This window comes from Eleutherodactylus coqui, chromosome 7 (assembly GCF_035609145.1).
Source record: "Eleutherodactylus coqui strain aEleCoq1 chromosome 7, aEleCoq1.hap1, whole genome shotgun sequence".
Lineage (NCBI taxonomy): Eukaryota > Metazoa > Chordata > Amphibia > Anura > Eleutherodactylidae > Eleutherodactylus > Eleutherodactylus coqui.
The window spans coordinates 199,492,610-199,504,887 of NC_089843.1; the positions used below are offsets into that span (position 1 = coordinate 199,492,610).

General features: G+C 43.7%; 1 pseudogene; it reads right to left on the reverse strand.

Moving 5' to 3' along the window:
* Window positions 1-2,809: 2,809 nt before the first annotated feature.
* LOC136574178 (U2 spliceosomal RNA) lies at window positions 2,810-2,933 on the reverse strand (annotated as a pseudogene).
* Between the last annotated feature and the right edge of the window lie 9,345 nt (window positions 2,934-12,278).

A 12,278-nucleotide genomic window follows, 5' to 3' on the forward strand; every position in this document is an offset into this window, starting at 1 on the left:
GAACCAAAAGAGGCTAGGGGGATCGCTGCTCGTTACCCTAGGACTAGTCCCTCTCCCCTATAGCAGCATGCGGGTTAAGCCCACCGAGGTGGGCGATCCCGCAAGGCCGAGGAGAGGGGTGCCTGAGTACCTTCCAACTAAATCTCCTGTACAAAGTACACTTGATCTAGCCAAAAGGCCGAGAAGCGATAACCCGAAATGGGTTTCACCTGTAGCCCGGCCCGCCCAACTCCACTTCCAAGGCTTGAGGCAACACACTGAGCCGCCACTCTGGGCGCACCCACAATGCACCCAGGCAGCCGGGAGAATTGGAAAACTTTGCATAGCCCCGCCCCACGCCTTCTCAACCGCGCTCCCCCCTCCCCCTCCTCAGTCCTTCCTCTTGCACCGTGCTCACGCATCCTAGGCTTGCAGAGCCTGTTGCTGCTGCAGGACTCGTCAGCTCCCTACAAAGGATGGTTAAGCCGGCGATGACACTAGAAGCAAGCACTAGTTTGTCTCTGAAGGTGCGTTGGCCGGTCGGTTGGAGGGATCTCTTCGGCCGACCGCATTTCGAGTGGGGACAGATGGAAACTTTTTACCTAAAATAAGGGAAATTGGCTTCGGCCCCATAGGGCTTTATTGCCTTCCCCTGGGCCGGCATTAGTAGACCCTAGTAAGGAGAATATTAGAGCGGCATGGTCATCTGAAGAACTTAAAAACATACAGCAGGCCTTTTTTGCCCGCCATACATACATAACTACAGATTTTATATTTTTTTTACATATATACATTATATATATATATATATATATATATATATATTATATATATACACATATATATATGTATACATACACACACACACACAATCTTAAATCTATCTTTAATCTATATCTACAAAATCTGTAATTCAGAAATAATCCATATCTATATTCTACATAATTAATAAAGATAGATAGATAGATAGACTCACATACATACATACATACATACATACATACTGTATGCAAATGAGCCAGGTGTTTGGAAGGCTGACGATGTCACTCCATTGTGATGTCATGAGCCAGGTGTATGGCAGGCTGATGTCACTCCATTGTGATGTCATCAATTTAGAAGCATTAATACCGGGCTTGGCAGCCATTTTAGTCAGTCTCTGCTGCAGCTGGGAGACGGGAGATGGTCTTTATTTCCACCAAGAAGCTGCAGAACTACCGGTAACTGCATCATTTTTATTTTATTCAATATAGGTTTTATTGGTTTCATGGAGGGGGGGAAACTTTTGCCTTATCTCAAAGCAATGTAAAAATAACTTTGACAATGAAACTTAATAAATCAATTTCGAGTTGAACTATATCATGTTTGTCTGTGATATTTTATAAGGTCTAAAAACAGGGGAATGAGGGGAGGGTAAGGGGGGGAGTGGTAAGGGAGGGTAGGTATCTATGACACGGGAGAAAGAGAAAATAAAACAAAGGGGGGGGGGGCGGGCTCCGGGATTGTTGTTTCTCTTTACGATTGTGGTTTAAACGTGTTACTCACATGTCCCTGTCTGTAACCACCTAGTAAATAGGGGTGAGCTCCGGGCATCTATCCATATCGCCCAGGTGTGATACAGTTTATCATAGCCTGACGGCTCATCTGGAAGCCTCATTCTCTCCATACGCTCTATTTCGTGGATCATTGTTATTTTTAGTGGAGTGCATTTTTTATGCAGCACACAAGGGGGAGACAGCGGCCTACCAAAATCTAGTTGGCTGCTGCTGTGGCTTTCTTTTTTTAAAAAAAAGGTAGGTTCCGTTCTTCCATGGTGAGGAATAGGCAGGGAGGTTCCGTTTTTGCCAGCTGGGGAATGCTTATAGGCAAGGCCTTATCCCTGGTGGTGCATGTAACGTCAGACCACGTTTTAGACATGCAGCAGCAGCATTCAGTCAGTGGCTGACAAACGAGCTCTATGCAAGTTTACATTAAACAGACACATTTCTTTCTTTACTGTATTGACTGCGGTCTGTAATCGAGCGGTTGAACTGTTTCTGTGTCCATGCATTGAATAAAGCAATACATCCTTTGAAAGTAGACGTCCGTTCGTTGGAGTTCTTTGCTCCCCGAGTGTTGCTCCATCTCTAAACGTTGGCCTGGATCTTCATGGACGAATACTGCCCATCCCACGTGGAGCGTGTATCTCAGCCCGCGTGGAGTGCTGCAGTCCAATGAGGTATTCCGTGCTACATAGCAAGCCTTGGGCCTGTGTGATTGGGGGTCCGCTGCTGTCTGTCCACTCTGAAGCGCGCATCCGGGGCCGGCCGCTTTTCAACTACCAGCAACTGCAGGTCACTCACACAGGCTGGTTGGAATGGCCTAGCATTATCCTGATCCGGAGGTGTAACTTGAAGCTGCGGGGCCCCAGTACAAAGTCTGGAACTGGGCCCCCAAACTATAAAGCTTCATTGATAGCATTGGTTTACAATGTGGGGAAGAGAGACTTTATGGGCCCCCTGCACATACACCCATGACCCAAATACGTGGAGCATACAGACGCAGGCTGCCAGGATACGCTGTGCCTGCCCGATGTTTCCAACTTGGCTATTAGCGTAGCGGTAGGTACGAACTATAGAGTGCGGCTGCCATATGAACTGGTGTGTGTGTTGTTTTGCTTCCAGTTGTACCTGTGCTGTGCACACTCTGGCAGACGCAGCTGCTCAGTGGATACAATGTTGCGAGCAGACGGGCTGAGCGTCAATCAAAGTGCTTGGGTGGTAGCAGCAGCAGCCGCCACAGCTGCGCTGCACCTCTTGCTCGTCGTTTCTGTTTTTGAATACTGAAATAAGAAAGGGGGTGCACCGGTCCTGGAGGTACTGCAATACCAGGTCAATGCGCGGAGTGGACAGAGCAAGCTCTTTTTCCAGCTCCCTGTTCTAAAAATCCATTTAACCCTTTGCAATCCAATATGGGATTCAGAGTTTCCTAGGGGGTTTTCTCCTTCTGCCATTATACAATGGCGCCATCTGCAGACTAGAGCCAGTACTGCGGCATGGGACATGCTGGAGAGTCCCCTGACAACAGAGCGGCCTGTAATATATAGTAAGAATACTATGCCGGATGTCTTCCAACATCAGAGCTGTACAGCCTTCAATCAGAATGTCTTCAGACGTCAGACAGTGGATTGGAGAGGGTTAATATATGGTCCCCAGATAGGGGACGTATCAGATATTAAACTGATAAGAATAGATTTTTTTTAAGCTGACAAACCCTCCAAATGGGGGGTGTTTTTATTTACATAACATATATATACATAGACATTTTTTTAAATGTTTGTCCATAGTACATTAAAAACACATTAAATAACATATTTAAAACATACCACTTAAAACATTTGTCTACATACAATACACGTTGTAAAAACCATACCAAAACAGCTTAAAATTCACATAAAAGGGCACTTGGTGACATCATATTATGGAACTCCACTCTGATAAAAGCCATTTCCTTGCTAAAATTGTAACATTTTTCCTATCCACTATGTAATATTGGTGCATCTCGTTAAGACTGATGGATAAAATGTCCTTCACAGATAAAATCTCGTGTTTAAAAACTAAAATGTTCCTGGCCTTCCACAGAGCTGCTTTGACCGAGTTGACCATCTTCCATGCCATAATTCTCTGCGTCTGTGTGGGGCATTCCAGGCATCCATATAAAACAGCGTCCAATGTAAGTCTCTTTATTCCAGTCATTTTTATCATTAGCGGCAGAATCTTTTGTCTAAACTCTCTTAGCGATAAAACAAGTCCATAACAGATGGGTCGTTGTCTCGTCTTCTCCACATCTGGGTCTTGGGCATGCGGCAGTGTTGGTCAAACCTCTACGATGTTGGAATGCCCGGCATGGAAGACAGTCATGGACGCAGCTCCAGGCCAGATCTTTCTGTGAATTAAAAATATAATGGTTAACCATTGTCCAGGTCTCTTTGCTTTTCTTTTCGTTAAAATTGCTTACTTGCACATAAAAACCGCTTTCTTTAATATTCTTTAAAATAATTTTACTGTTCATTAAAACTTGTGGGCTTTTCCCAGTAAAATCATATGAAATGGCTATTTTTTCTAAAATCTTATATTCATGGGACAGATTAAAAGAATAAGGGGAATTTAAAACTGTTTTAAACCATCCATTCCTCCTCATAAAATAGCCAGTATTGTATCGTATAAAATAAGACCAGTAGTGGTTTTTAAAAAGAGCACCAATACACAAACTAAAATACTTCGTATATAAAAAGGCTTTAAAATCAGGGAAATCTTTTCCGCCCATTATCTTTGGCTTCATCACTATTTCCCTGCTTAATTTTTCCATTTTGGAGTTCCATAAAAATGTGAAGCATGCCTTTACAATTTTATTAAAAACTCTGCCAGGAGGGGGAAACACTAGGCTCAGGTACAATAAAATAGGTAAAATCACGGATTTGGTGATTAAAACCTTCCCCTCCATGGTCAGCTGCCGCATGCTCCACATACAGATTTTCTTGTTAATTTTTTGTGCCACCAAGACCCAGCTGTTAAGACCTCTGTTATCCTCGTTGAAGGAGACACCTAAGGCCTTAGTCAGACGGGCGTTTTTTTGCGCGATTTGCGGATCGCATGATGGATGCGCATCCGCAAATCGCGTGACCGGTGCGCGCAAGTCGCCCGCAAATCGCCCGAAAATCTGCTCCTAGCCGCGTTTCATTAGAAACGGGCCGGAGCTGTCCAGCGCATTGCATTCAATGGAGACGGCAATACAGCCGTCTCCATTGAAAGCAATGCGCTGCGGGCGAGCCCGGGATGAATTGTCGGTAAGGGCTTAAATATATAAGCCCTTACCTGCAATGCATCCTAAAATGTGTAAAACGGTAAGGGCTTAAATATATAAGCCCTTACCTGCAATGCATCCTAAAATGTGTAAAAATAAAAAAATATATATGTACTTACCTTCTCCCGGCAGCTGGAGCTCAGAGCGGCCGTCCTGCAGTGGGTGTGAAGGGGGTGTGAGTCAGACCTGCCCCCTGATTGGCTCAGCGCTGAGCCAATCAGAGGCATGCCTCACTCACACCCATTCATGAATTCATGAATGGATGCGAGTCAGACCCGCCCCTGATTATCTCAGCGCTGAGAGGCAGCAGTCACTCACCCATTCATGAATTCATGAATGGGTGTGTGAGTGAAACTGGCCTCTGATTGGTCAGGCTGTGACCAATCAGAGGCAGATCATTCAGCAGGCGGGGATTTTAAAGCCCCGCCGGCTGAATAGTACCGAGAAGCAGTTCAGGAGAACTGACAGCGGCCGCGGCTGGACTCCGGCTGCAGCGGAAAGGTGAGTATACAATTTTTTTTAATTTTAACACATTTTAGGATGAATTGCAGGGAAGGGTTTATATATTTAACCCCTTCCCGACAATTCACCCCGCGCACGCCGGCAGCCCATTGCTTTCAATGGAGCGGCTGTATTGCTGCTCCATTGAATTCAATGGGCAAACATCGTTCTTCTCTGCCACAGCTGTTACAGCTGTGGCAGAGAAGAATGATTTGTCTTCTATATGTTCTCAATGGGGTCGGCGCTGCTGCCGCCGGCCCCATTGAGCGCATATACAGAAGAGAACAGGAATCGCAGATCGCAGATAGGTGCGATCTGCGATTTTTTGTTCTATAATTTATCGGACGAGCGCATAAAAAGCGCTCATGTGTCCGATACCATTGCAAAGCAATGGTTTTTAAAAATCGCCGGACGCATGCGCATGCGCAAATCGCGCGAAAAAACGCCCGTCTGACTGAGCCCTAAAACTTGCACTGAGTCGGACACAGGAATGGGGACATCTGGCAGGGGCATTTCCCCGATATTTAAAATACTGCTTTTGTTAAAATTTACCTTAAAACCCGAAGCGCAGCAATAAAACTCAATCTGTCTTACAGCCTTCTGGATCGACAGGGTGTCCCTTCCGAGAATTGCCACATCGTCCGTGTATCCCACCACTTTGGCCTCGATTACCCCCCGCCCCCTCCCCACCCCCACCCCCCGCCGGGCAGGGGGATCCCACGGATCTGCTTGTCCTGTCTGATTGTACATAAAAGAGGCTCCAGTGCACAAATAAAAAGTAGTGGGGACAAGGGACACCCCTGCTTCACCCCGGAGTTTAAAAGTACTTCCTGTGTCCTAAAACCATTGACTAAAATTTTGCTCATGCAATTCTCATAAAACGCTTTTAAAGACAATAAAAAGCCTTCCGGGATACCCATTCTCTCTAAAACCTTAAAAAGATAAAAGTGGGACACACGGTCAAAGGCTTTCTCGAAATCTATTGTTAAAATGGCCATTTTCCCGTTCCTGGACTTTGTGTCACTGATACAATCTTTTAAAAGGTTAAGATTCTCCTATATGGCCCTCCCGGGCACCCCACAGACCTGGTTGGGGTGTACAATTTTACTTGCTATGGTCTTTAGTCTGTTCGCACATATTTTTGCCATTATCTTGTAGTTGCTGTTCAGAAGGGTCATCGGTCTCCAGTTTTTTATGTCAGTTTTGTCTCCCTTCTTGTATAGGAGAGACACGTCACCCTTCTTCCAGGACCCCGGGAGGGCTTTCGACATAAAAACCTCAGTAAAAAGGGTGAAGAGGTCATCCTTAAAAATACCAAAAAGGTGACATAAAACTCTATGGGTATACCATCAGGCCCAGGCACCTTACCTGGTTTAAAACTCTTAATAGTCTCTAAAATCTCCTGTTCTGTGATGTCCCGTAATAAAATCTCACGAGAGCCAGGATCTAAAACGTCAGTGATCTCCTTCAACGAGTCGTTCATAAAATCAATGTCAACAGACTTAGTATTAAAAAGATCCGCATAAAACTCATACACTTTCTTTAAAATACCCTGTACGTCCTTGGTGCCACCGAGATCATCGAGGACTTTCTGCTTGTCATGGATTTTCTTGAAGAAGTACCTGGAGCAGGTCTCGTTCTCCTCTAGATGTTGAACTTTGGAACGGAATATGATTTCTTTTCCCCTCTGCTCCAGGCACCGGGCGATCTCTTTCTTCACCTCGATGATCTCGTGGTCCACCTCTATGTCATGTTCTCTGAACTTATACAGGGTCTGCAGGCGAGTGTTCAGGTTAGAATAAAATGTGCGTTTTTCTTTGGCTTTATTGATCCCAACCTTGATAAAAAAGTTTTTACTTTTTTGTTTCATTTTCTCCCACCACACGCTGGTGGGAGTGTTGGGATCTTTTACTCGCCTGCAGTCTTTTTTTTTTTTTTTAAACAATAGATTTTTATTATTTTCTAAGAAGGGTTACAGAAATAGAAGAGGGATTCACGATTTGGGTATTAGCAGTTTACAAAGTTCTTATATATGTAGCAATCATTTATGTAAATCAGATTATTAACTGTATTCGTATTCACGAAAGGTCCAACAAATTTTGGTTAAAACAGAGTATAAACATTGTATAACTGGTTTGAAATATAATGTTAGTGTGTAAGTGGGAAAGAGGGGGGAGGGGGGGAGAAGGTTGGGGTATGTTGGGGATTTATGAGGGAAGTGTAGAGTATAATGCTTGTTAGTTAAGTGATGATATGTGCAGATTCACCGAGAAGATTTTGTTTGAAGGAGGAATGTGTTGATCCAGGGTTTCCACATTATTTCAAATCTGTTGAAATCATTGTTTCTGAGGGCCAAAATTTTTTCAAAAAGGCAGTGTTCCGAGACTAGGTTGATGAGATCGGACAGCGTTGGAATAATCTCAGATTTCCAACGTCTTGCTATAATAGATTTTGTTGCTAATAGTATGTGACCCGCTAACTTTTTGAGGTGTATAGGCATTTTGTTTGTGCTTAGTAGTATCAGAGCGAGTTCTGGTACAAAAGGAAGGCGGAAAGCTGTGAGTCTATATATTAGATTGTAGACTTCCTTCCATAAAGGGATTAGAAGAGGGCAGGACCAGAAAATATGAATGAGCGAGCCTTTATTGTTCCATTTCCTCCAGCACCTGTCGTTATCAGATAATCCCCTTCTGGATAAAACCAGAGGGGTGAAGTACCAGCGTGTAAGTAATTTCAGGTGTGTCTCAATTAAGTTCGCGCTCTGTGATGATCGCCTGGCCCATTCAAAGGCTCTGAGCCAATTGTCTAAGGGAAATTCTTTCCCAAAGTCTCTGTTCCAGTTAATGAGATGACATTTACCTGGCGGTTTCAGGTTACCTGAGAGGATGTCATAGAAAGTTCGAGTGTTCATTTTTATTTGTGGTTCCTCTAGATATGAATCAATTAGTTTGGGGATTTTAAGGTTATCTAGTTGGTGGTTATGAAGGTATGAGGAAATTTGATTATGTTTATAGATATCTGAGCTTGGGAGGTGGTATTTGTTGGTTAGATCCTGAAAGGGGAGGAGTTTATTAGATGAGAAGAGGTCGGATATTAATTTGAGTTCCTGCCTGGGACAAGATCCTATGTTTAAGTTAGGGATTAGAAGCTCTAAGGTTCCTATCGGAATTTTCAGGGGAGTAGAGGGAGTGGAGATGTTGGAGGTACGTACTAAGTCTGTCCAGGCCTCTAACTATGCCCTCATTGGTGGCGAAAAGGTGGGATCCTATTGAAGGTTTCGACGTAGTAGGGTGTAGGTTATCTATAATAGATGCGACTAGAAGATGTTTCAGAGGTTTTTGGTTATTAAAGTCCTTTTCCAAGGCAGGCCAACTAATTTTTGAGTTGTGTCTTGTCCAGGCTTACAAGCTGTTGAGAATAGTGGATTTACGGTATGAATTTAAGTTGAGGAGACCCAATCCGCCCTGACGTCTATTTAAAGGGGTTGTCCCGCGCCGAAACAGGTTTGTTTTTTTTCAATAGCCCCCCCGTTCGGCGCGAGACTAACCCGATGCAGGGGTTTAAAAAAAAAACCGGATAGTACTTACCCGAATCCCCGCGCTCCGGTGACTTCTTACTTACCTTGCGAAGATGGCCGCCGGGATCTTCACCCACGGTGGACCGCAGGTCTTCTCCCATGGTGCACCGTGGGCTCTGTGCGTTCCATGCAGATTCCAGCCTCCTGATTGGCTGGAATCGGCACACGTGACGGGGCGGAGCTACGAGGAGCAGCTCTCCAGCACGAGCGGCCCCATTCAGAAGGGAGAAGACCGGACTGCGCAAGCGCGTCTAATCGGGAGATTAGACGCTGAAATTAGACGGCACCATGGAGACGGGGACGCTAGCAACGGAACAGGTAAGTGAATAACTTCTGTATGGCTCATAATTAATGCACGATGTACATTACAAAATGCATTAATATGGCCATACAGAAGTGCTGAACCCCACTTGCTTTCGCGGGACAACCCCTTTAAGGTTAAGATGGAGAGTGCGATTCTTGGCTTTTTATTCTGCCACACAAATTTGGAGAGTTGGCTTTGAAACTTATTTAGGAGGTTTTTGGGTATCGGAATTGGTAGGGTGCGAAAATAATGTAAGATTTTAGGAAGAGTCATCATTTTGTAGATAGTGACGCGGCCCAGCCATGAGAGAGGGTATGTGTGATAGGTGTCTAATTCTTTTTGAAGTTCGGCTAGGAGTGGGGGAAAATTTGCTTCAACTAGACGCGATGTGGGGAAGCTTAAGTTTATTCCGAGGTATGGGATGGACTTGGATTGCCATTGAAAAGGGTATTCATTTTGTATGTCTATTTTTTGGGTGTCATGTATGTTTATGCCTAGGATTTGTGATTTGGTAATGTTTAATTTATAGTATGAAATATCTGAAAATTCTTTTAATATTTTTTGCGTTGTTCTTAGGGATGGAATTGGGTTGGACAACGTAAGCAGAATGTCGTCGGCGAATAGGCTTATTTTGTGTTGTCTTGAACTAGCTGCTATTCCCTGAACATCTGGACAGGTTCTTATGTATTCCACCAGGGGTTCCATAACCATGGTGAATATTAGAGGGGAAAGTGGGCAACCCTGGCGGGTGCCATTAGTGATTGGAAAGGAAGATGATAACATGCCTTCGGCGAAGATTCTCGCCGATGGGGTGGTGTATAGGGCTTGAATAGCTTTTAGTATGTTGCCGGAGAATCCGAATTTATTAAGGGTGGCAAAGGCATATTTCCAGTGGAGCCTGTCAAAGGCTTTTTCAGCGTCTAGGGCAAGTAGTACTGAAGGGGTATGTGTGATTTCAAGTTTGTGTAGAAGATTTAATATCCTTCTAGTTCCGTCTGAAGCTTGTCTGTCTTTAACGAAACCAACTTGATCCGAATGTATTAAATTGGGTAAGATATTTAAGAGTCTTAGTGCTAGAGTTTTGGTGTAGAGTTTTATATCGCAATTTAATAGGGATATTGGTCTAAAGTTTGAGGGTGAGTTGGGTTCCTTCCCTGGTTTGGGGATAGTTATTATTGTGGCTTCTAACATTTCGGATGGGAAGGATCCTTCAGAGATTCCTTGGTTGATGGCATTTGTTAGGTGTGGGGCAAGGTGTGTTGAGAAGAGTTTATAGTAGTCGTTAGAGAACCCGTCAGGGCCTGGGGCTTTGTGGGGTTTTAATAGAGAAATGTTCTCTATGATTTCGTTTGGTGTTAATGGGGCATTGAGGAGGTTGAGTTGAGAATTTGAGAGTTTGGGTAAGTTTATTCCTCTAAGAAATTGTTCAATATTGTGAGAGTGGGGTTGGGGAGTGAAGGGGTCGTCTTTTAGATTATATAGGTCTTTGTAATATTGGCGGAACGCTTCTATTATGTGGGAAGGATGATGGATTTTATTGTTGTGGTTATGTGGGTCGATAAGGTATGGAATTTTGGTTCTGGAGATCTTTTTTTTGACTACGTTTGCCATCAAGCGCGTGGGTTTATTGTTGGATGCGTAGTAAGTTGCTTTTGAGGATCTCATTTCTTTTTCAAAGTTGTCTATCAAGAGACTTCTAAGCTTTTGTCTTTGTTGGGATAGTTCGTTGTGTAGGGAAATGGAAGGGGAATTTACCAGAATGTTTTCTTTTTCTGTGATGCGTGTCAGGAGTTCGTTTAACTGGTGGGTTTTTTCTTTTTTTATATCTTGCGCTGATTTTAATCAGGATACCTCTAATATAAGCTTTATGGGCATTCCAGATGGTGGTGGGAGAGACATCTGGCGTTGAGTTGATTTTAAAATAGTCTTCTATTGCGGAGGAGATGTCGGCTTGATTTTTGGGAAGTGACATGAGGAACACATTGTTTCTCCAAGATCTTGTTGTGTTGCATGCTTGCCCTAGGGATATTGTTATTGAGACTGGTGCATGGTCAGACCATGTGGCTGTGCCTATGTGTGATGCGTTAATGAGCGGAAGGGTAGATCTATCCGTTAGGATTAGATTAATCCTGGAGAATGACTTGTGTCTTGATGAATAGAAAGTATATTCTCTTGATGATGTGTTGAGGCATCTAAAAGTATCAAATAGAGCATTATTGTGTAGCCAGGGAAGTAGTGACGGGGTAGATCTTGACGATCCTTTTGTAGAATCGAGAGTGTTATCTGGTACGGAGTTGAAGTCTCCACAGATTAGTAGGGTGCCGATTTCACATTTTCTTATCTTTTTTATGGTTTTATTTAAAAATCGGACTTGGGCTGTATTTGGGGTGTAGATGTTGGCAATAGTTAACGGCTTGCCATTTACGTGGCCTGACAGGATTAGAAATCTGCCTTTGGGGTCTGATTCTTGGTGTGTTATATCAATATGCAGCGAGTCTTTGAAGGCTATCAGGACTCCTGCTTGTTTTTTAGAAGCGCAGGCTTTGAAAATTTTTGGGAATTTTTTATGTGTCATAGTTGGGCAGGCATCAGAAGCAAAGTGTGTCTCCCGTGCACATATTATTTCGGCTTTTGAGTTGATTGCCTCCTTCCAAAATGAGGATCTTTTAAATGGCGAGTTTAGCCCGTTTACGTTTAAGGAGAGAATTTTTATGGACATTTTTGTTTATGTGGGATTGATTTGAGTGTCTGTGGAAGCCCTGTATCTTTCTGTGAAAAGTGAGAAGGTAGGAAGGTTTTAACATAAAAAGATAAAACAGGTGTTCTGCAGATGTCTAGGGTTACATTAGCATTTTCACATTTGTGTGTAGTTGTTAGTAATACAGAGAAAAAATAGAGGAATTTTAAACAGCAAACAGTTTTAGATTTAACAAGCTTGTTTGTATTTGAGGTAGACGTCATGAAGTATGTCGATTCAGCAAGGTGCGTGTGCACGCTGAATAAAGGGGGGGACGAGAAAGTTCGCCTGTCAAGGAGCTTTTTTGGGGCACAACCACCTTAGTAGTTGTTATGGATGAA